Source organism: Eschrichtius robustus, chromosome Y, assembly GCF_028021215.1.
Source record: "Eschrichtius robustus isolate mEscRob2 chromosome Y, mEscRob2.pri, whole genome shotgun sequence".
Taxonomy (NCBI): Eukaryota; Metazoa; Chordata; class Mammalia; order Artiodactyla; family Eschrichtiidae; genus Eschrichtius; species Eschrichtius robustus.
This window is the reverse complement of record NC_090846.1, coordinates 40,374-62,465: the sequence shown is the minus strand read 5'-3', so window position 1 is coordinate 62,465 and position 22,092 is coordinate 40,374.

Genomic DNA, 22,092 nt, shown 5'->3' with positions numbered 1-22,092 from the left:
AGCATAACAGACAGACAGAACTCTAGCACAAATGGTTAAAGCTCAGCTCTACAGACAAAATCGCAAACAGCAGCCTACACCTCCACACTCACAAAAAGTGAAAAAGTGGAAAGAATAATATATCTTTGCTCACAAAGTCCACCTCGTCAATTTTGGGCTGATTCATTGTGTATTCAGGTGTTCCACAGATGCGGGGTACTTCACGTGGAATGTGGAGCTTTCATCCACTCTTCCTGCGGCTGCTGGGAGAGATTTCCCTTTGGCTTCTTTGTTCGCACAGCTCTCCTTTGACAGTTGCATTTGCTTCATCCCATAGTTTTGGGTGGTCGTATTTTCATTGTCACTTTTTCCCAGGTAGTTGTGATCCCATCTTGGTTTTCGGCAGTGAATTCTTGGTTATGTAACAGCGTTTTCTTTGGCTTCCCCGTGTTTGTATTATTTATAGTTGTTTTTTCCTTTTAATTGCTATCTAGTTTCATAGCACTGTGGGCGGAAAGTAGACCGATACTGTTTCAATTTTCTTAATTTTCTAAGGCTTTGTTTGTGATCCTACATATAATATATCTTGGAGAATGTTCCATGAGCACCTGAGGAAAAAGTGTTTTCTGTTGTTTTGCAACAGAATGTGGTATACATATGAATGAAGTCCCTCTTGTTCAATGTGTCATTTGAAAAAGATGTTTCCTGATTTCTTTTCATTTTGGATGATCTGTCCGTTGGTGGAAGTGGGGTGGAAATGTCCCCTACTCTTTGGGTGGTACTGTCAAGTTCCCCTTTATGGCTGTTAGGATATATGTTATGTATTGAAGTGCTCCTCGGTTGTGTTCATAAGGATTCGCATTTGTTATATCCTCTCCTTGGTTGGTCCCTTGATCAGTATGTAGTGTCCTTGTTTGTTTCTTGCACTAGTCTTTATCTTAAAGTCTATTTCGTCTGATATGAGAATTGTAACTCCAGGTTTCCTTTGATTTCCATCTGCATGGAATGTCTCTTACCATCTCCTCACTTTCAGTCTGTATGTCTCCCTAAGTCTAAAGTGGGTCTCTTCTAGGCAGCACATATAATGGTCGTGAGGTTGTATCCCTTCAGCGAGTCTATCTATTGTAGTTGGAGCAAGGAATCCATTTACATGTAAGGTTATTATCAATATGGATGGTCCTCTTAGCGTTTTGTGAATTGTTTTTGGTGTGTTCGAGGAGGTCTTTTCTTTTCTTTGTGATTCCTGCCTAGAGAAGTTCCTGTATCCTTTGTTATAAAGCTGTTGCGTGGTGCTGAATTCTCTTTCCGTTTGTTTTTCTGTAAAGTTTTTAGTTTGTCCGTCCAATCTCAATGAGATTCTTGCTGAGAACAGTAACATTGGCTGTAGGTTTATTTTTCCTTTCATCTCTTTAAATACGTATACTGCCACTCCCTTCTCTCTTGCAGAATTTCTGCTGAAAGGTCAGCTGTGAACTTACGTGGATTCCCTTGTATCGTATATGCTGCTTTTCCCATACTTCTTTTTACATGCTTTCTACGTATTTAGTGTTTAATAGTTTGATGAATACGTGTCTTGGCGTGTTTCTCCTTGGATTTATCCTGTATGGGACTCTCTGTGCTTCCTGGACTTGATTAACTCTTTCCTTTCCCATCCTAGGGAAGTTTTCAACTATAAACTCTTCAAATATATTCTCAGGCCTTTTCTATTTCTCTTCTTCTTCTGAGACCCATATAATTCGAATGTTGGTGCGTTTAATGTTCTCCCAAGGGTCGCTGAGACTGTCCTCCGTTCCTTTCTTTCTTTCTTCTTTCTTCTGCCCCGCTGTATTTATTTGAACTATTTCATCTTCCAGGCCACTTAACCGTTCTTCTGCCTCAGTTATTGTGCTACTGATCCATGCCAGAGAATCATTATTTTCATGTATTTTGTTCTTCATCATTGTTTGTTTGCTCTTCAGGTCTTGTCGTCCCTTGTGAAACGTTTCTTGTATTTTCTCTCTCCTATTTCCATGATGTTGAATCGTCTTTCCTATCATGATTCTGAATTCGTTTTCGGGTAGACTGCCTATTTCCTCTTCATTTGTTAGGTCTGGTGCGTTTTGACCTTGCTGCTTCGTCTGCTGTGTGTTTTTTGGTCTCCTCATTTTGCCTAACTTACTGTGCTTGGGGTTGCTTTTCACAGGCGGCATGCCCGTAGTTATTGTTGATTTTGGTGTCTGTCCCCGGCGGCTAAGGTTTGTTCAGTGGATTGTGTCGGCTACTGCGTGGAGGGGAGTTGTGCTTGTGTTCTCTTGAATGAGGCTGGATCTTGTCTTTCTGGGGGGCATTTCCACAACTGCTGGTGTGTACTTTGGTGCCTCCGTCCTTCTTATGATTTAAGGCATCCCCTCTGATGACGGATGGGGCTGTGTTTCCGTCTTGCTCATTGTTTGGCATACGGTGTCCCGCACTGTAGATTGCTGGTCACTGAGTGCATGTGGGTCTTGGCGTTAAGACAGAAGTCTCTGGGAGATTTTCTCCATTTGATATTATGTGGAGCTGTCAGGTCTCCTGTGCACCAGTGTCTTGAATTTGGCTCTCCCACCTCAGATGCACAACACGGACTCCTGGCTGGAGCACCAAGAGACATTCATCCTCACGGCTCAGAAAAAGTGGGAGAGGAAAGAGAAGGAAACAAAGAATGCAGATACAATAAAACAAAATAAAGTAAAATCAAATAAAATGAAGTTATTAAAATAAAAAATATGTATCAGGAGAAAATTTTAAAAACTAAAAAAAAGCATAACAGACAGACAGAACTCTAGCACAAATGGTTAAAGCTCAGCTCTACAGACAAAATCGCAAACAGCAGCCTACACCTCCACACTCACAAAAAGTGAAAAAGTGGAAAGAATAATATATCTTTGCTCACAAAGTCCACCTCGTCAATTTTGGGCTGATTCATTGTGTATTCAGGTGTTCCACAGATGCGGGGTACTTCACGTGGAATGTGGAGCTTTCATCCACTCTTCCTGCGGCTGCTGGGAGAGATTTCCCTTTGGCTTCTTTGTTCGCACAGCTCTCCTTTGACAGTTGCATTTGCTTCATCCCATAGTTTTGGGTGGTCGTATTTTCATTGTCACTTTTTCCCAGGTAGTTGTGATCCCATCTTGGTTTTCGGCAGTGAATTCTTGGTTATGTAACAGCGTTTTCTTTGGCTTCCCCGTGTTTGTATTATTTATAGTTGTTTTTTCCTTTTAATTGCTATCTAGTTTCATAGCACTGTGGGCGGAAAGTAGACCGATACTGTTTCAATTTTCTTAATTTTCTAAGGCTTTGTTTGTGATCCTACATATAATATATCTTGGAGAATGTTCCATGAGCACCTGAGGAAAAAGTGTTTTCTGTTGTTTTGCAACAGAATGTGGTATACATATGAATGAAGTCCCTCTTGTTCAATGTGTCATTTGAAACTGATGTTTCCTGATTTCTTTTCATTTTGGATGATCTGTCCGTTGGTGGAAGTGGGGTGGAAATGTCCCCTACTCTTTGGGTGGTACTGTCAAGTTCCCCTTTATGGCTGTTAGGATATATGTTATGTATTGAAGTGCTCCTCGGTTGTGTTCATAAGGATTCGCATTTGTTATATCCTCTCCTTGGTTGGTCCCTTGATCATTATGTAGTGTCCTTGTTTGTTTCTTGCACTAGTCTTTATCTTAAAGTCTATTTCGTCTGATATGAGAATTGTAACTCCAGGTTTCCTTTGATTTCCATCTGCATGGAATGTCTCTTACCATCTCCTCACTTTCAGTCTGTATGTCTCCCTAAGTCTAAAGTGGGTCTCTTCTAGGCAGCACATATAATGGTCGTGAGGTTGTATCCCTTCAGCGAGTCTATCTATTGTAGTTGGAGCAAGGAATCCATTTACATGTAAGGTTATTATCAATATGGATGGTCCTCTTAGCGTTTTGTGAATTGTTTTTGGTGTGTTCGAGGAGGTCTTTTCTTTTCTTTGTGATTCCTGCCTAGAGAAGTTCCTGTATCCTTTGTTATAAAGCTGTTGCGTGGTGCTGAATTCTCTTTCCGTTTGTTTTTCTGTAAAGTTTTTAGTTTGTCCGTCCAATCTCAATGAGATTCTTGCTGAGAACAGTAACATTGGCTGTAGGTTTATTTTTCCTTTCATCTCTTTAAATACGTATACTGCCACTCCCTTCTCTCTTGCAGAATTTCTGCTGAAAGGTCAGCTGTGAACTTACGTGGATTCCCTTGTATCGTATATGCTGCTTTTCCCATACTTCTTTTTACATGCTTTCTACGTATTTAGTGTTTAATAGTTTGATGAATACGTGTCTTGGCGTGTTTCTCCTTGGATTTATCCTGTATGGGACTCTCTGTGCTTCCTGGACTTGATTAACTCTTTCCTTTCCCATCCTAGGGAAGTTTTCAACTATAAACTCTTCAAATATATTCTCAGGCCTTTTCTATTTCTCTTCTTCTTCTGAGACCCATATAATTCGAATGTTGGTGCGTTTAATGTTCTCCCAAGGGTCGCTGAGACTGTCCTCCGTTCCTTTCTTTCTTTCTTCTTTCTTCTGCCCCGCTGTATTTATTTGAACTATTTCATCTTCCAGGCCACTTAACCGTTCTTCTGCCTCAGTTATTGTGCTACTGATCCATGCCAGAGAATCATTATTTTCATGTATTTTGTTCTTCATCATTGTTTGTTTGCTCTTCAGGTCTTGTCGTCCCTTGTGAAACGTTTCTTGTATTTTCTCTCTCCTATTTCCATGATGTTGAATCGTCTTTCCTATCATGATTCTGAATTCGTTTTCGGGTAGACTGCCTATTTCCTCTTCATTTGTTAGGTCTGGTGCGTTTTGACCTTGCTGCTTCGTCTGCTGTGTGTTTTTTGGTCTCCTCATTTTGCCTAACTTACTGTGCTTGGGGTTGCTTTTCACAGGCGGCATGCCCGTAGTTATTGTTGATTTTGGTGTCTGTCCCCGGCGGCTAAGGTTTGTTCAGTGGATTGTGTCGGCTACTGCGTGGAGGGGAGTTGTGCTTGTGTTCTCTTGAATGAGGCTGGATCTTGTCTTTCTGGGGGGCATTTCCACAACTGCTGGTGTGTACTTTGGTGCCTCCGTCCTTCTTATGATTTAAGGCATCCCCTCTGATGACGGATGGGGCTGTGTTTCCGTCTTGCTCATTGTTTGGCATACGGTGTCCCGCACTGTAGATTGCTGGTCACTGAGTGCATGTGGGTCTTGGCGTTAAGACAGAAGTCTCTGGGAGATTTTCTCCATTTGATATTATGTGGAGCTGTCAGGTCTCCTGTGCACCAGTGTCTTGAATTTGGCTCTCCCACCTCAGATGCACAACACGGACTCCTGGCTGGAGCACCAAGAGACATTCATCCTCACGGCTCAGAAAAAGTGGGAGAGGAAAGAGAAGGAAACAAAGAATGCAGATACAATAAAACAAAATAAAGTAAAATCAAATAAAATGAAGTTATTAAAATAAAAAATATGTATCAGGAGAAAATTTTAAAAACTAAAAAAAAGCATAACAGACAGACAGAACTCTAGCACAAATGGTTAAAGCTCAGCTCTACAGACAAAATCGCAAACAGCAGCCTACACCTCCACACTCACAAAAAGTGAAAAAGTGGAAAGAATAATATATCTTTGCTCACAAAGTCCACCTCGTCAATTTTGGGCTGATTCATTGTGTATTCAGGTGTTCCACAGATGCGGGGTACTTCACGTGGAATGTGGATCTTTCATCCACTCTTCCTGCGGCTGCTGGGAGAGATTTCCCTTTGGCTTCTTTGTTCGCACAGCTCTCCTTTGACAGTTGCATTTGCTTCATCCCATAGTTTTGGGTGGTCGTATTTTCATTGTCACTTTTTCCCAGGTAGTTGTGATCCCATCTTGGTTTTCGGCAGTGAATTCTTGGTTATGTAACAGCGTTTTCTTTGGCTTCCCCGTGTTTGTATTATTTATAGTTGTTTTTTCCTTTTAATTGCTATCTAGTTTCATAGCACTGTGGGCGGAAAGTAGACCGATACTGTTTCAATTTTCTTAATTTTCTAAGGCTTTGTTTGTGATCCTACATATAATATATCTTGGAGAATGTTCCATGAGCACCTGAGGAAAAAGTGTTTTCTGTTGTTTTGCAACAGAATGTGGTATACATATGAATGAAGTCCCTCTTGTTCAATGTGTCATTTGAAACTGATGTTTCCTGATTTCTTTTCATTTTGGATGATCTGTCCGTTGGTGGAAGTGGGGTGGAAATGTCCCCTACTCTTTGGGTGGTACTGTCAAGTTCCCCTTTATGGCTGTTAGGATATATGTTATGTATTGAAGTGCTCCTCGGTTGTGTTCATAAGGATTCGCATTTGTTATATCCTCTCCTTGGTTGGTCCCTTGATCAGTATGTAGTGTCCTTGTTTGTTTCTTGCACTAGTCTTTATCTTAAAGTCTATTTCGTCTGATATGAGAATTGTAACTCCAGGTTTCCTTTGATTTCCATCTGCATGGAATGTCTCTTACCATCTCCTCACTTTCAGTCTGTATGTCTCCCTAAGTCTAAAGTGGGTCTCTTCTAGGCAGCACATATAATGGTCGTGAGGTTGTATCCCTTCAGCGAGTCTATCTATTGTAGTTGGAGCAAGGAATCCATTTACATGTAAGGTTATTATCAATATGGATGGTCCTCTTAGCGTTTTGTGAATTGTTTTTGGTGTGTTCGAGGAGGTCTTTTCTTTTCTTTGTGATTCCTGCCTAGAGAAGTTCCTGTATCCTTTGTTATAAAGCTGTTGCGTGGTGCTGAATTCTCTTTCCGTTTGTTTTTCTGTAAAGTTTTTAGTTTGTCCGTCCAATCTCAATGAGATTCTTGCTGAGAACAGTAACATTGGCTGTAGGTTTATTTTTCCTTTCATCTCTTTAAATACGTATACTGCCACTCCCTTCTCTCTTGCAGAATTTCTGCTGAAAGGTCAGCTGTGAACTTACGTGGATTCCCTTGTATCGTATATGCTGCTTTTCCCATACTTCTTTTTACATGCTTTCTACGTATTTAGTGTTTAATAGTTTGATGAATACGTGTCTTGGCGTGTTTCTCCTTGGATTTATCCTGTATGGGACTCTCTGTGCTTCCTGGACTTGATTAACTCTTTCCTTTCCCATCCTAGGGAAGTTTTCAACTATAAACTCTTCAAATATATTCTCAGGCCTTTTCTATTTCTCTTCTTCTTCTGAGACCCATATAATTCGAATGTTGGTGCGTTTAATGTTCTCCCAAGGGTCGCTGAGACTGTCCTCCGTTCCTTTCTTTCTTTCTTCTTTCTTCTGCCCCGCTGTATTTATTTGAACTATTTCATCTTCCAGGCCACTTAACCGTTCTTCTGCCTCAGTTATTGTGCTACTGATCCATGCCAGAGAATCATTATTTTCATGTATTTTGTTCTTCATCATTGTTTGTTTGCTCTTCAGGTCTTGTCGTCCCTTGTGAAACGTTTCTTGTATTTTCTCTCTCCTATTTCCATGATGTTGAATCGTCTTTCCTATCATGATTCTGAATTCGTTTTCGGGTAGACTGCCTATTTCCTCTTCATTTGTTAGGTCTGGTGCGTTTTGACCTTGCTGCTTCGTCTGCTGTGTGTTTTTTGGTCTCCTCATTTTGCCTAACTTACTGTGCTTGGGGTTGCTTTTCACAGGCGGCATGCCCGTAGTTATTGTTGATTTTGGTGTCTGTCCCCGGCGGCTAAGGTTTGTTCAGTGGATTGTGTCGGCTACTGCGTGGAGGGGAGTTGTGCTTGTGTTCTCTTGAATGAGGCTGGATCTTGTCTTTCTGGGGGGCATTTCCACAACTGCTGGTGTGTACTTTGGTGCCTCCGTCCTTCTTATGATTTAAGGCATCCCCTCTGATGACGGATGGGGCTGTGTTTCCGTCTTGCTCATTGTTTGGCATACGGTGTCCCGCACTGTAGATTGCTGGTCACTGAGTGCATGTGGGTCTTGGCGTTAAGACAGAAGTCTCTGGGAGATTTTCTCCATTTGATATTATGTGGAGCTGTCAGGTCTCCTGTGCACCAGTGTCTTGAATTTGGCTCTCCCACCTCAGATGCACAACACGGACTCCTGGCTGGAGCACCAAGAGACATTCATCCTCACGGCTCAGAAAAAGTGGGAGAGGAAAGAGAAGGAAACAAAGAATGCAGATACAATAAAACAAAATAAAGTAAAATCAAATAAAATGAAGTTATTAAAATAAAAAATATGTATCAGGAGAAAATTTTAAAAACTAAAAAAAAGCATAACAGACAGACAGAACTCTAGCACAAATGGTTAAAGCTCAGCTCTACAGACAAAATCGCAAACAGCAGCCTACACCTCCACACTCACAAAAAGTGAAAAAGTGGAAAGAATAATATATCTTTGCTCACAAAGTCCACCTCGTCAATTTTGGGCTGATTCATTGTGTATTCAGGTGTTCCACAGATGCGGGGTACTTCACGTGGAATGTGGAGCTTTCATCCACTCTTCCTGCGGCTGCTGGGAGAGATTTCCCTTTGGCTTCTTTGTTCGCACAGCTCTCCTTTGACAGTTGCATTTGCTTCATCCCATAGTTTTGGGTGGTCGTATTTTCATTGTCACTTTTTCCCAGGTAGTTGTGATCCCATCTTGGTTTTCGGCAGTGAATTCTTGGTTATGTAACAGCGTTTTCTTTGGCTTCCCCGTGTTTGTATTATTTATAGTTGTTTTTTCCTTTTAATTGCTATCTAGTTTCATAGCACTGTGGGCGGAAAGTAGACCGATACTGTTTCAATTTTCTTAATTTTCTAAGGCTTTGTTTGTGATCCTACATATAATATATCTTGGAGAATGTTCCATGAGCACCTGAGGAAAAAGTGTTTTCTGTTGTTTTGCAACAGAATGTGGTATACATATGAATGAAGTCCCTCTTGTTCAATGTGTCATTTGAAAAAGATGTTTCCTGATTTCTTTTCATTTTGGATGATCTGTCCGTTGGTGGAAGTGGGGTGGAAATGTCCCCTACTCTTTGGGTGGTACTGTCAAGTTCCCCTTTATGGCTGTTAGGATATATGTTATGTATTGAAGTGCTCCTCGGTTGTGTTCATAAGGATTCGCATTTGTTATATCCTCTCCTTGGTTGGTCCCTTGATCAGTATGTAGTGTCCTTGTTTGTTTCTTGCACTAGTCTTTATCTTAAAGTCTATTTCGTCTGATATGAGAATTGTAACTCCAGGTTTCCTTTGATTTCCATCTGCATGGAATGTCTCTTACCATCTCCTCACTTTCAGTCTGTATGTCTCCCTAAGTCTAAAGTGGGTCTCTTCTAGGCAGCACATATAATGGTCGTGAGGTTGTATCCCTTCAGCGAGTCTATCTATTGTAGTTGGAGCAAGGAATCCATTTACATGTAAGGTTATTATCAATATGGATGGTCCTCTTAGCGTTTTGTGAATTGTTTTTGGTGTGTTCGAGGAGGTCTTTTCTTTTCTTTGTGATTCCTGCCTAGAGAAGTTCCTGTATCCTTTGTTATAAAGCTGTTGCGTGGTGCTGAATTCTCTTTCCGTTTGTTTTTCTGTAAAGTTTTTAGTTTGTCCGTCCAATCTCAATGAGATTCTTGCTGAGAACAGTAACATTGGCTGTAGGTTTATTTTTCCTTTCATCTCTTTAAATACGTATACTGCCACTCCCTTCTCTCTTGCAGAATTTCTGCTGAAAGGTCAGCTGTGAACTTACGTGGATTCCCTTGTATCGTATATGCTGCTTTTCCCATACTTCTTTTTACATGCTTTCTACGTATTTAGTGTTTAATAGTTTGATGAATACGTGTCTTGGCGTGTTTCTCCTTGGATTTATCCTGTATGGGACTCTCTGTGCTTCCTGGACTTGATCAACTCTTTCCTTTCCCATCCTAGGGAAGTTTTCAACTATAAACTCTTCAAATATATTCTCAGGCCTTTTCTATTTCTCTTCTTCTTCTGAGACCCATATAATTCGAATGTTGGTGCGTTTAATGTTCTCCCAAGGGTCGCTGAGACTGTCCTCCGTTCCTTTCTTTCTTTCTTCTTTCTTCTGCCCCGCTGTATTTATTTGAACTATTTCATCTTCCAGGCCACTTAACCGTTCTTCTGCCTCAGTTATTGTGCTACTGATCCATGCCAGAGAATCATTATTTTCATGTATTTTGTTCTTCATCACTGTTTGTTTGCTCTTCAGGTCTTGTCGTCCCTTGTGAAACGTTTCTTGTATTTTCTCTCTCCTATTTCCATGATGTTGAATCGTCTTTCCTATCATGATTCTGAATTCGTTTTCGGGTAGACTGCCTATTTCCTCTTCATTTGTTAGGTCTGGTGCGTTTTGACCTTGCTGCTTCGTCTGCTGTGTGTTTTTTGGTCTCCTCATTTTGCCTAACTTACTGTGCTTGGGGTTGCTTTTCACAGGCGGCATGCCCGTAGTTATTGTTGATTTTGGTGTCTGTCCCCGGCGGCTAAGGTTTGTTCAGTGGATTGTGTCGGCTACTGCGTGGAGGGGAGTTGTGCTTGTGTTCTCTTGAATGAGGCTGGATCTTGTCTTTCTGGGGGGCATTTCCACAACTGCTGGTGTGTACTTTGGTGCCTCCGTCCTTCTTATGATTTAAGGCATCCCCTCTGATGACGGATGGGGCTGTGTTTCCGTCTTGCTCATTGTTTGGCATACGGTGTCCCGCACTGTAGATTGCTGGTCACTGAGTGCATGTGGGTCTTGGCGTTAAGACAGAAGTCTCTGGGAGATTTTCTCCATTTGATATTATGTGGAGCTGTCAGGTCTCCTGTGCACCAGTGTCTTGAATTTGGCTCTCCCACCTCAGATGCACAACACGGACTCCTGGCTGGAGCACCAAGAGACATTCATCCTCACGGCTCAGAAAAAGTGGGAGAGGAAAGAGAAGGAAACAAAGAATGCAGATACAATAAAACAAAATAAAGTAAAATCAAATAAAATGAAGTTATTAAAATAAAAAATATGTATCAGGAGAAAATTTTAAAAACTAAAAAAAAGCATAACAGACAGACAGAACTCTAGCACAAATGGTTAAAGCTCAGCTCTACAGACAAAATCGCAAACAGCAGCCTACACCTCCACACTCACAAAAAGTGAAAAAGTGGAAAGAATAATATATCTTTGCTCACAAAGTCCACCTCGTCAATTTTGGGCTGATTCATTGTGTATTCAGGTGTTCCACAGATGCGGGGTACTTCACGTGGAATGTGGAGCTTTCATCCACTCTTCCTGCGGCTGCTGGGAGAGATTTCCCTTTGGCTTCTTTGTTCGCACAGCTCTCCTTTGACAGTTGCATTTGCTTCATCCCATAGTTTTGGGTGGTCGTATTTTCATTGTCACTTTTTCCCAGGTAGTTGTGATCCCATCTTGGTTTTCGGCAGTGAATTCTTGGTTATGTAACAGCGTTTTCTTTGGCTTCCCCGTGTTTGTATTATTTATAGTTGTTTTTTCCTTTTAATTGCTATCTAGTTTCATAGCACTGTGGGCGGAAAGTAGACCGATACTGTTTCAATTTTCTTAATTTTCTAAGGCTTTGTTTGTGATCCTACATATAATATATCTTGGAGAATGTTCCATGAGCACCTGAGGAAAAAGTGTTTTCTGTTGTTTTGCAACAGAATGTGGTATACATATGAATGAAGTCCCTCTTGTTCAATGTGTCATTTGAAACTGATGTTTCCTGATTTCTTTTCATTTTGGATGATCTGTCCGTTGGTGGAAGTGGGGTGGAAATGTCCCCTACTCTTTGGGTGGTACTGTCAAGTTCCCCTTTATGGCTGTTAGGATATATGTTATGTATTGAAGTGCTCCTCGGTTGTGTTCATAAGGATTCGCATTTGTTATATCCTCTCCTTGGTTGGTCCCTTGATCAGTATGTAGTGTCCTTGTTTGTTTCTTGCACTAGTCTTTATCTTAAAGTCTATTTCGTCTGATATGAGAATTGTAACTCCAGGTTTCCTTTGATTTCCATCTGCATGGAATGTCTCTTACCATCTCCTCACTTTCAGTCTGTATGTCTCCCTAAGTCTAAAGTGGGTCTCTTCTAGGCAGCACATATAATGGTCGTGAGGTTGTATCCCTTCAGCGAGTCTATCTATTGTAGTTGGAGCAAGGAATCCATTTACATGTAAGGTTATTATCAATATGGATGGTCCTCTTAGCGTTTTGTGAATTGTTTTTGGTGTGTTCGAGGAGGTCTTTTCTTTTCTTTGTGATTCCTGCCTAGAGAAGTTCCTGTATCCTTTGTTATAAAGCTGTTGCGTGGTGCTGAATTCTCTTTCCGTTTGTTTTTCTGTAAAGTTTTTAGTTTGTCCGTCCAATCTCAATGAGATTCTTGCTGAGAACAGTAACATTGGCTGTAGGTTTATTTTTCCTTTCATCTCTTTAAATACGTATACTGCCACTCCCTTCTCTCTTGCAGAATTTCTGCTGAAAGGTCAGCTGTGAACTTACGTGGATTCCCTTGTATCGTATATGCTGCTTTTCCCATACTTCTTTTTACATGCTTTCTACGTATTTAGTGTTTAATAGTTTGATGAATACGTGTCTTGGCGTGTTTCTCCTTGGATTTATCCTGTATGGGACTCTCTGTGCTTCCTGGACTTGATTAACTCTTTCCTTTCCCATCCTAGGGAAGTTTTCAACTATAAACTCTTCAAATATATTCTCAGGCCTTTTCTATTTCTCTTCTTCTTCTGAGACCCATATAATTCGAATGTTGGTGCGTTTAATGTTCTCCCAAGGGTCGCTGAGACTGTCCTCCGTTCCTTTCTTTCTTTCTTCTTTCTTCTGCCCCGCTGTATTTATTTGAACTATTTCATCTTCCAGGCCACTTAACCGTTCTTCTGCCTCAGTTATTGTGCTACTGATCCATGCCAGAGAATCATTATTTTCATGTATTTTGTTCTTCATCATTGTTTGTTTGCTCTTCAGGTCTTGTCGTCCCTTGTGAAACGTTTCTTGTATTTTCTCTCTCCTATTTCCATGATGTTGAATCGTCTTTCCTATCATGGTTCTGAATTCGTTTTCGGGTAGACTGCCTATTTCCTCTTCATTTGTTAGGTCTGGTGCGTTTTGACCTTGCTGCTTCGTCTGCTGTGTGTTTTTTGGTCTCCTCATTTTGCCTAACTTACTGTGCTTGGGGTTGCTTTTCACAGGCGGCATGCCCGTAGTTATTGTTGATTTTGGTGTCTGTCCCCGGCGGCTAAGGTTTGTTCAGTGGATTGTGTCGGCTACTGCGTGGAGGGGAGTTGTGCTTGTGTTCTCTTGAATGAGGCTGGATCTTGTCTTTCTGGGGGGCATTTCCACAACTGCTGGTGTGTACTTTGGTGCCTCCGTCCTTCTTATGATTTAAGGCATCCCCTCTGATGACGGATGGGGCTGTGTTTCCGTCTTGCTCATTGTTTGGCATACGGTGTCCCGCACTGTAGATTGCTGGTCACTGAGTGCATGTGGGTCTTGGCGTTAAGACAGAAGTCTCTGGGAGATTTTCTCCATTTGATATTATGTGGAGCTGTCAGGTCTCCTGTGCACCAGTGCCTTGAATTTGGCTCTCCCACCTCAGATGCACAACACGGACTCCTGGCTGGAGCACCAAGAGACATTCATCCTCACGGCTCAGAAAAAGTGGGAGAGGAAAGAGAAGGAAACAAAGAATGCAGATACAATAAAACAAAATAAAGTAAAATCAAATAAAATGAAGTTATTAAAATAAAAAATATGTATCAGGAGAAAATTTTAAAAACTAAAAAAAAGCATAACAGACAGACAGAACTCTAGCACAAATGGTTAAAGCTCAGCTCTACAGACAAAATCGCAAACAGCAGCCTACACCTCCACACTCACAAAAAGTGAAAAAGTGGAAAGAATAATATATCTTTGCTCACAAAGTCCACCTCGTCAATTTTGGGCTGATTCATTGTGTATTCAGGTGTTCCACTTTTTGCGGGGTACTTCACGTGGAATGTGGAGCTTTCATCCACTCTTCCTGCGGCTGCTGGGAGAGATTTCCCTTTGGCTTCTTTGTTCGCACAGCTCTCCTTTGACAGTTGCATTTGCTTCATCCCATAGTTTTGGGTGGTCGTATTTTCATTGTCACTTTTTCCCAGGTAGTTGTGATCCCATCTTGGTTTTCGGCAGTGAATTCTTGGTTATGTAACAGCGTTTTCTTTGGCTTCCCCGTGTTTGTATTATTTATAGTTGTTTTTTCCTTTTAATTGCTATCTAGTTTCATAGCACTGTGGGCGGAAAGTAGACCGATACTGTTTCAATTTTCTTAATTTTCTAAGGCTTTGTTTGTGATCCTACATATAATATATCTTGGAGAATGTTCCATGAGCACCTGAGGAAAAAGTGTTTTCTGTTGTTTTGCAACAGAATGTGGTATACATATGAATGAAGTCCCTCTTGTTCAATGTGTCATTTGAAACTGATGTTTCCTGATTTCTTTTCATTTTGGATGATCTGTCCGTTGGTGGAAGTGGGGTGGAAATGTCCCCTACTCTTTGGGTGGTACTGTCAAGTTCCCCTTTATGGCTGTTAGGATATATGTTATGTATTGAAGTGCTCCTCGGTTGTGTTCATAAGGATTCGCATTTGTTATATCCTCTCCTTGGTTGGTCCCTTGATCAGTATGTAGTGTCCTTGTTTGTTTCTTGCACTAGTCTTTATCTTAAAGTCTATTTCGTCTGATATGAGAATTGTAACTCCAGGTTTCCTTTGATTTCCATCTGCATGGAATGTCTCTTACCATCTCCTCACTTTCAGTCTGTATGTCTCCCTAAGTCTAAAGTGGGTCTCTTCTAGGCAGCACATATAATGGTCGTGAGGTTGTATCCCTTCAGCGAGTCTATCTATTGTAGTTGGAGCAAGGAATCCATTTACATGTAAGGTTATTATCAATATGGATGGTCCTCTTAGCGTTTTGTGAATTGTTTTTGGTGTGTTCGAGGAGGTCTTTTCTTTTCTTTGTGATTCCTGCCTAGAGAAGTTCCTGTATCCTTTGTTATAAAGCTGTTGCGTGGTGCTGAATTCTCTTTCCGTTTGTTTTTCTGTAAAGTTTTTAGTTTGTCCGTCCAATCTCAATGAGATTCTTGCTGAGAACAGTAACATTGGCTGTAGGTTTATTTTTCCTTTCATCTCTTTAAATACGTATACTGCCACTCCCTTCTCTCTTGCAGAATTTCTGCTGAAAGGTCAGCTGTGAACTTACGTGGATTCCCTTGTATCGTATATGCTGCTTTTCCCATACTTCTTTTTACATGCTTTCTACGTATTTAGTGTTTAATAGTTTGATGAATACGTGTCTTGGCGTGTTTCTCCTTGGATTTATCCTGTATGGGACTCTCTGTGCTTCCTGGACTTGATTAACTCTTTCCTTTCCCATCCTAGGGAAGTTTTCAACTATAAACTCTTCAAATATATTCTCAGGCCTTTTCTATTTCTCTTCTTCTTCTGAGACCCATATAATTCGAATGTTGGTGCGTTTAATGTTCTCCCAAGGGTCGCTGAGACTGTCCTCCGTTCCTTTCTTTCTTTCTTCTTTCTTCTGCCCCGCTGTATTTATTTGAACTATTTCATCTTCCAGGCCACTTAACCGTTCTTCTGCCTCAGTTATTGTGCTACTGATCCATGCCAGAGAATCATTATTTTCATGTATTTTGTTCTTCATCATTGTTTGTTTGCTCTTCAGGTCTTGTCGTCCCTTGTGAAACGTTTCTTGTATTTTCTCTCTCCTATTTCCATGATGTTGAATCGTCTTTCCTATCATGGTTCTGAATTCGTTTTCGGGTAGACTGCCTATTTCCTCTTCATTTGTTAGGTCTGGTGCGTTTTGACCTTGCTGCTTCGTCTGCTGTGTGTTTTTTGGTCTCCTCATTTTGCCTAACTTACTGTGCTTGGGGTTGCTTTTCACAGGCGGCATGCCCGTAGTTATTGTTGATTTTGGTGTCTGTCCCCGGCGGCTAAGGTTTGTTCAGTGGATTGTGTCGGCTACTGCGTGGAGGGGAGTTGTGCTTGTGTTCTCTTGAATGAGGCTGGATCTTGTCTTTCTGGGGGGCATTTCCACAACTGCTGGTGTGTACTTTGGTGCCTCCGTCCTTCTTATGATTTAAGGCATCCCCTCTGATGACGGATGGGGCTGTGTTTCCGTCTTGCTCATTGTTTGGCATACGGTGTCCCGCACTGTAGATTGCTGGTCACTGAGTGCATGTGGGTCTTGGCGTTAAGACAGAAGTCTCTGGGAGATTTTCTCCATTTGATATTATGTGGAGCTGTCAGGTCTCCTGTGCACCAGTGCCTTGAATTTGGCTCTCCCACCTCAGATGCACAACACGGACTCCTGGCTGGAGCACCAAGAGACATTCATCCTCACGGCTCAGAAAAAGTGGGAGAGGAAAGAGAAGGAAACAAAGAATGCAGATACAATAAAACAAAATAAAGTAAAATCAAATAAAATGAAGTTATTAAAATAAAAAATATGTATCAGGAGAAAATTTTAAAAACTAAAAAAAAGCATAACAGACAGACAGAACTCTAGCACAAATGGTTAAAGCTCAGCTCTACAGACAAAATCGCAAACAGCAGCCTACACCTCCACACTCACAAAAAGTGAAAAAGTGGAAAGAATAATATATCTTTGCTCACAAAGTCCACCTCGTCAATTTTGGGCTGATTCATTGTGTATTCAGGTGTTCCACTTTTTGCGGGGTACTTCACGTGGAATGTGGAGCTTTCATCCACTCTTCCTGCGGCTGCTGGGAGAGATTTCCCTTTGGCTTCTTTGTTCGCACAGCTCTCCTTTGACAGTTGCATTTGCTTCATCCCATAGTTTTGGGTGGTCGTATTTTCATTGTCACTTTTTCCCAGGTAGTTGTGATCCCATCTTGGTTTTCGGCAGTGAATTCTTGGTTATGTAACAGCGTTTTCTTTGGCTTCCCCGTGTTTGTATTATTTATAGTTGTTTTTTCCTTTTAATTGCTATCTAGTTTCATAGCACTGTGGGCGGAAAGTAGACCGATACTGTTTCAATTTTCTTAATTTTCTAAGGCTTTGTTTGTGATCCTACATATAATATATCTTGGAGAATGTTCCATGAGCACCTGAGGAAAAAGTGTTTTCTGTTGTTTTGCAACAGAATGTGGTATACATATGAATGAAGTCCCTCTTGTTCAATGTGTCATTTGAAACTGATGTTTCCTGATTTCTTTTCATTTTGGATGATCTGTCCGTTGGTGGAAGTGGGGTGGAAATGTCCCCTACTCTTTGGGTGGTACTGTCAAGTTCCCCTTTATGGCTGTTAGGATATATGTTATGTATTGAAGTGCTCCTCGGTTGTGTTCATAAGGATTCGCATTTGTTATATCCTCTCCTTGGTTGGTCCCTTGATCAGTATGTAGTGTCCTTGTTTGTTTCTTGCACTAGTCTTTATCTTAAAGTCTATTTCGTCTGATATGAGAATTGTAACTCCAGGTTTCCTTTGATTTCCATCTGCATGGAATGTCTCTTACCATCTCCTCACTTTCAGTCTGTATGTCTCCCTAAGTCTAAAGTGGGTCTCTTCTAGGCAGCACATATAATGGTCGTGAGGTTGTATCCCTTCAGCGAGTCTATCTATTGTAGTTGGAGCAAGGAATCCATTTACATGTAAGGTTATTATCAATATGGATGGTCCTCTTAGCGTTTTGTGAATTGTTTTTGGTGTGTTCGAGGAGGTCTTTTCTTTTCTTTGTGATTCCTGCCTAGAGAAGTTCCTGTATCCTTTGTTATAAAGCTGTTGCGTGGTGCTGAATTCTCTTTCCGTTTGTTTTTCTGTAAAGTTTTTAGTTTGTCCGTCCAATCTCAATGAGATTCTTGCTGAGAACAGTAACATTGGCTGTAGGTTTATTTTTCCTTTCATCTCTTTAAATACGTATACTGCCACTCCCTTCTCTCTTGCAGAATTTCTGCTGAAAGGTCAGCTGTGAACTTACGTGGATTCCCTTGTATCGTATATGCTGCTTTTCCCATACTTCTTTTTACATGCTTTCTACGTATTTAGTGTTTAATAGTTTGATGAATACGTGTCTTGGCGTGTTTCTCCTTGGATTTATCCTGTATGGGACTCTCTGTGCTTCCTGGACTTGATTAACTCTTTCCTTTCCCATCCTAGGGAAGTTTTCAACTATAAACTCTTCAAATATATTCTCAGGCCTTTTCTATTTCTCTTCTTCTTCTGAGACCCATATAATTCGAATGTTGGTGCGTTTAATGTTCTCCCAAGGGTCGCTGAGACTGTCCTCCGTTCCTTTCTTTCTTTCTTCTTTCTTCTGCCCCGCTGTATTTATTTGAACTATTTCATCTTCCAGGCCACTTAACCGTTCTTCTGCCTCAGTTATTGTGCTACTGATCCATGCCAGAGAATCATTATTTTCATGTATTTTGTTCTTCATCATTGTTTGTTTGCTCTTCAGGTCTTGTCGTCCCTTGTGAAACGTTTCTTGTATTTTCTCTCTCCTATTTCCATGATGTTGAATCGTCTTTCCTATCATGATTCTGAATTCGTTTTCGGGTAGACTGCCTATTTCCTCTTCATTTGTTAGGTCTGGTGCGTTTTGACCTTGCTGCTTCGTCTGCTGTGTGTTTTTTGGTCTCCTCATTTTGCCTAACTTACTGTGCTTGGGGTTGCTTTTCACAGGCGGCATGCCCGTAGTTATTGTTGATTTTGGTGTCTGTCCCCGGCGGCTAAGGTTTGTTCAGTGGATTGTGTCGGCTACTGCGTGGAGGGGAGTTGTGCTTGTGTTCTCTTGAATGAGGCTGGATCTTGTCTTTCTGGGGGGCATTTCCACAACTGCTGGTGTGTACTTTGGTGCCTCCGTCCTTCTTATGATTTAAGGCATCCCCTCTGATGACGGATGGGGCTGTGTTTCCGTCTTGCTCATTGTTTGGCATACGGTGTCCCGCACTGTAGATTGCTGGTCACTGAGTGCATGTGGGTCTTGGCGTTAAGACAGAAGTCTCTGGGAGATTTTCTCCATTTGATATTATGTGGAGCTGTCAGGTCTCCTGTGCACCAGTGCCTTGAATTTGGCTCTCCCACCTCAGATGCACAACACGGACTCCTGGCTGGAGCACCAAGAGACATTCATCCTCACGGCTCAGAAAAAGTGGGAGAGGAAAGAGAAGGAAACAAAGAATGCAGATACAATAAAACAAAATAAAGTAAAATCAAATAAAATGAAGTTATTAAAATAAAAAATATGTATCAGGAGAAAATTTTAAAAACTAAAAAAAAGCATAACAGACAGACAGAACTCTAGCACAAATGGTTAAAGCTCAGCTCTACAGACAAAATCGCAAACAGCAGCCTACACCTCCACACTCACAAAAAGTGAAAAAGTGGAAAGAATAATATATCTTTGCTCACAAAGTCCACCTCGTCAATTTTGGGCTGATTCATTGTGTATTCAGGTGTTCCACTTTTTGCGGGGTACTTCACGTGGAATGTGGAGCTTTCATCCACTCTTCCTGCGGCTGCTGGGAGAGATTTCCCTTTGGCTTCTTTGTTCGCACAGCTCTCCTTTGACAGTTGCATTTGCTTCATCCCATAGTTTTGGGTGGTCGTATTTTCATTGTCACTTTTTCCCAGGTAGTTGTGATCCCATCTTGGTTTTCGGCAGTGAATTCTTGGTTATGTAACAGCGTTTTCTTTGGCTTCCCCGTGTTTGTATTATTTATAGTTGTTTTTTCCTTTTAATTGCTATCTAGTTTCATAGCACTGTGGGCGGAAAGTAGACCGATACTGTTTCAATTTTCTTAATTTTCTAAGGCTTTGTTTGTGATCCTACATATAATATATCTTGGAGAATGTTCCATGAGCACCTGAGGAAAAAGTGTTTTCTGTTGTTTTGCAACAGAATGTGGTATACATATGAATGAAGTCCCTCTTGTTCAATGTGTCATTTGAAACTGATGTTTCCTGATTTCTTTTCATTTTGGATGATCTGTCCGTTGGTGGAAGTGGGGTGGAAATGTCCCCTACTCTTTGGGTGGTACTGTCAAGTTCCCCTTTATGGCTGTTAGGATATATGTTATGTATTGAAGTGCTCCTCGGTTGTGTTCATAAGGATTCGCATTTGTTATATCCTCTCCTTGGTTGGTCCCTTGATCAGTATGTAGTGTCCTTGTTTGTTTCTTGCACTAGTCTTTATCTTAAAGTCTATTTCGTCTGATATGAGAATTGTAACTCCAGGTTTCCTTTGATTTCCATCTGCATGGAATGTCTCTTACCATCTCCTCACTTTCAGTCTGTATGTCTCCCTAAGTCTAAAGTGGGTCTCTTCTAGGCAGCACATATAATGGTCGTGAGGTTGTATCCCTTCAGCGAGTCTATCTATTGTAGTTGGAGCAAGGAATCCATTTACATGTAAGGTTATTATCAATATGGATGGTCCTCTTAGCGTTTTGTGAATTGTTTTTGGTGTGTTCGAGGAGGTCTTTTCTTTTCTTTGTGATTCCTGCCTAGAGAAGTTCCTGTATCCTTTGTTATAAAGCTGTTGCGTGGTGCTGAATTCTCTTTCCGTTTGTTTTTCTGTAAAGTTTTTAGTTTGTCCGTCCAATCTCAATGAGATTCTTGCTGAGAACAGTAACATTGGCTGTAGGTTTATTTTTCCTTTCATCTCTTTAAATACGTATACTGCCACTCCCTTCTCTCTTGCAGAATTTCTGCTGAAAGGTCAGCTGTGAACTTACGTGGATTCCCTTGTATCGTATATGCTGCTTTTCCCATACTTCTTTTTACATGCTTTCTACGTATTTAGTGTTTAATAGTTTGATGAATACGTGTCTTGGCGTGTTTCTCCTTGGATTTATCCTGTATGGGACTCTCTGTGCTTCCTGGACTTGATTAACTCTTTCCTTTCCCATCCTAGGGAAGTTTTCAACTATAAACTCTTCAAATATATTCTCAGGCCTTTTCTATTTCTCTTCTTCTTCTGAGACCCATATAATTCGAATGTTGGTGCGTTTAATGTTCTCCCAAGGGTCGCTGAGACTGTCCTCCGTTCCTTTCTTTCTTTCTTCTTTCTTCTGCCCCGCTGTATTTATTTGAACTATTTCATCTTCCAGGCCACTTAACCGTTCTTCTGCCTCAGTTATTGTGCTACTGATCCATGCCAGAGAATCATTATTTTCATGTATTTTGTTCTTCATCATTGTTTGTTTGCTCTTCAGGTCTTGTCGTCCCTTGTGAAACGTTTCTTGTATTTTCTCTCTCCTATTTCCATGATGTTGAATCGTCTTTCCTATCATGATTCTGAATTCGTTTTCGGGTAGACTGCCTATTTCCTCTTCATTTGTTAGGTCTGGTGCATTTTGACCTTGCTGCTTCGTCTGCTGTGTGTTTTTTGGTCTCCTCATTTTGCCTAACTTACTGTGCTTGGGGTTGCTTTTCACAGGCGGCATGCCCGTAGTTATTGTTGATTTTGGTGTCTGTCCCCGGCGGCTAAGGTTTGTTCAGTGGATTGTGTCGGCTACTGCGTGGAGGGGAGTTGTGCTTGTGTTCTCTTGAATGAGGCTGGATCTTGTCTTTCTGGGGGGCATTTCCACAACTGCTGGTGTGTACTTTGGTGCCTCCGTCCTTCTTATGATTTAAGGCATCCCCTCTGATGACGGATGGGGCTGTGTTTCCGTCTTGCTCATTGTTTGGCATACGGTGTCCCGCACTGTAGATTGCTGGTCACTGAGTGCATGTGGGTCTTGGCGTTAAGACAGAAGTCTCTGGGAGATTTTCTCCATTTGATATTATGTGGAGCTGTCAGGTCTCCTGTGCACCAGTGTCTTGAATTTGGCTCTCCCACCTCAGATGCACAACACGGACTCCTGGCTGGAGCACCAAGAGACATTCATCCTCACGGCTCAGAAAAAGTGGGAGAGGAAAGAGAAGGAAACAAAGAATGCAGATACAATAAAACAAAATAAAGTAAAATCAAATAAAATGAAGTTATTAAAATAAAAAATATGTATCAGGAGAAAATTTTAAAAACTAAAAAAAAGCATAACAGACAGACAGAACTCTAGCACAAAT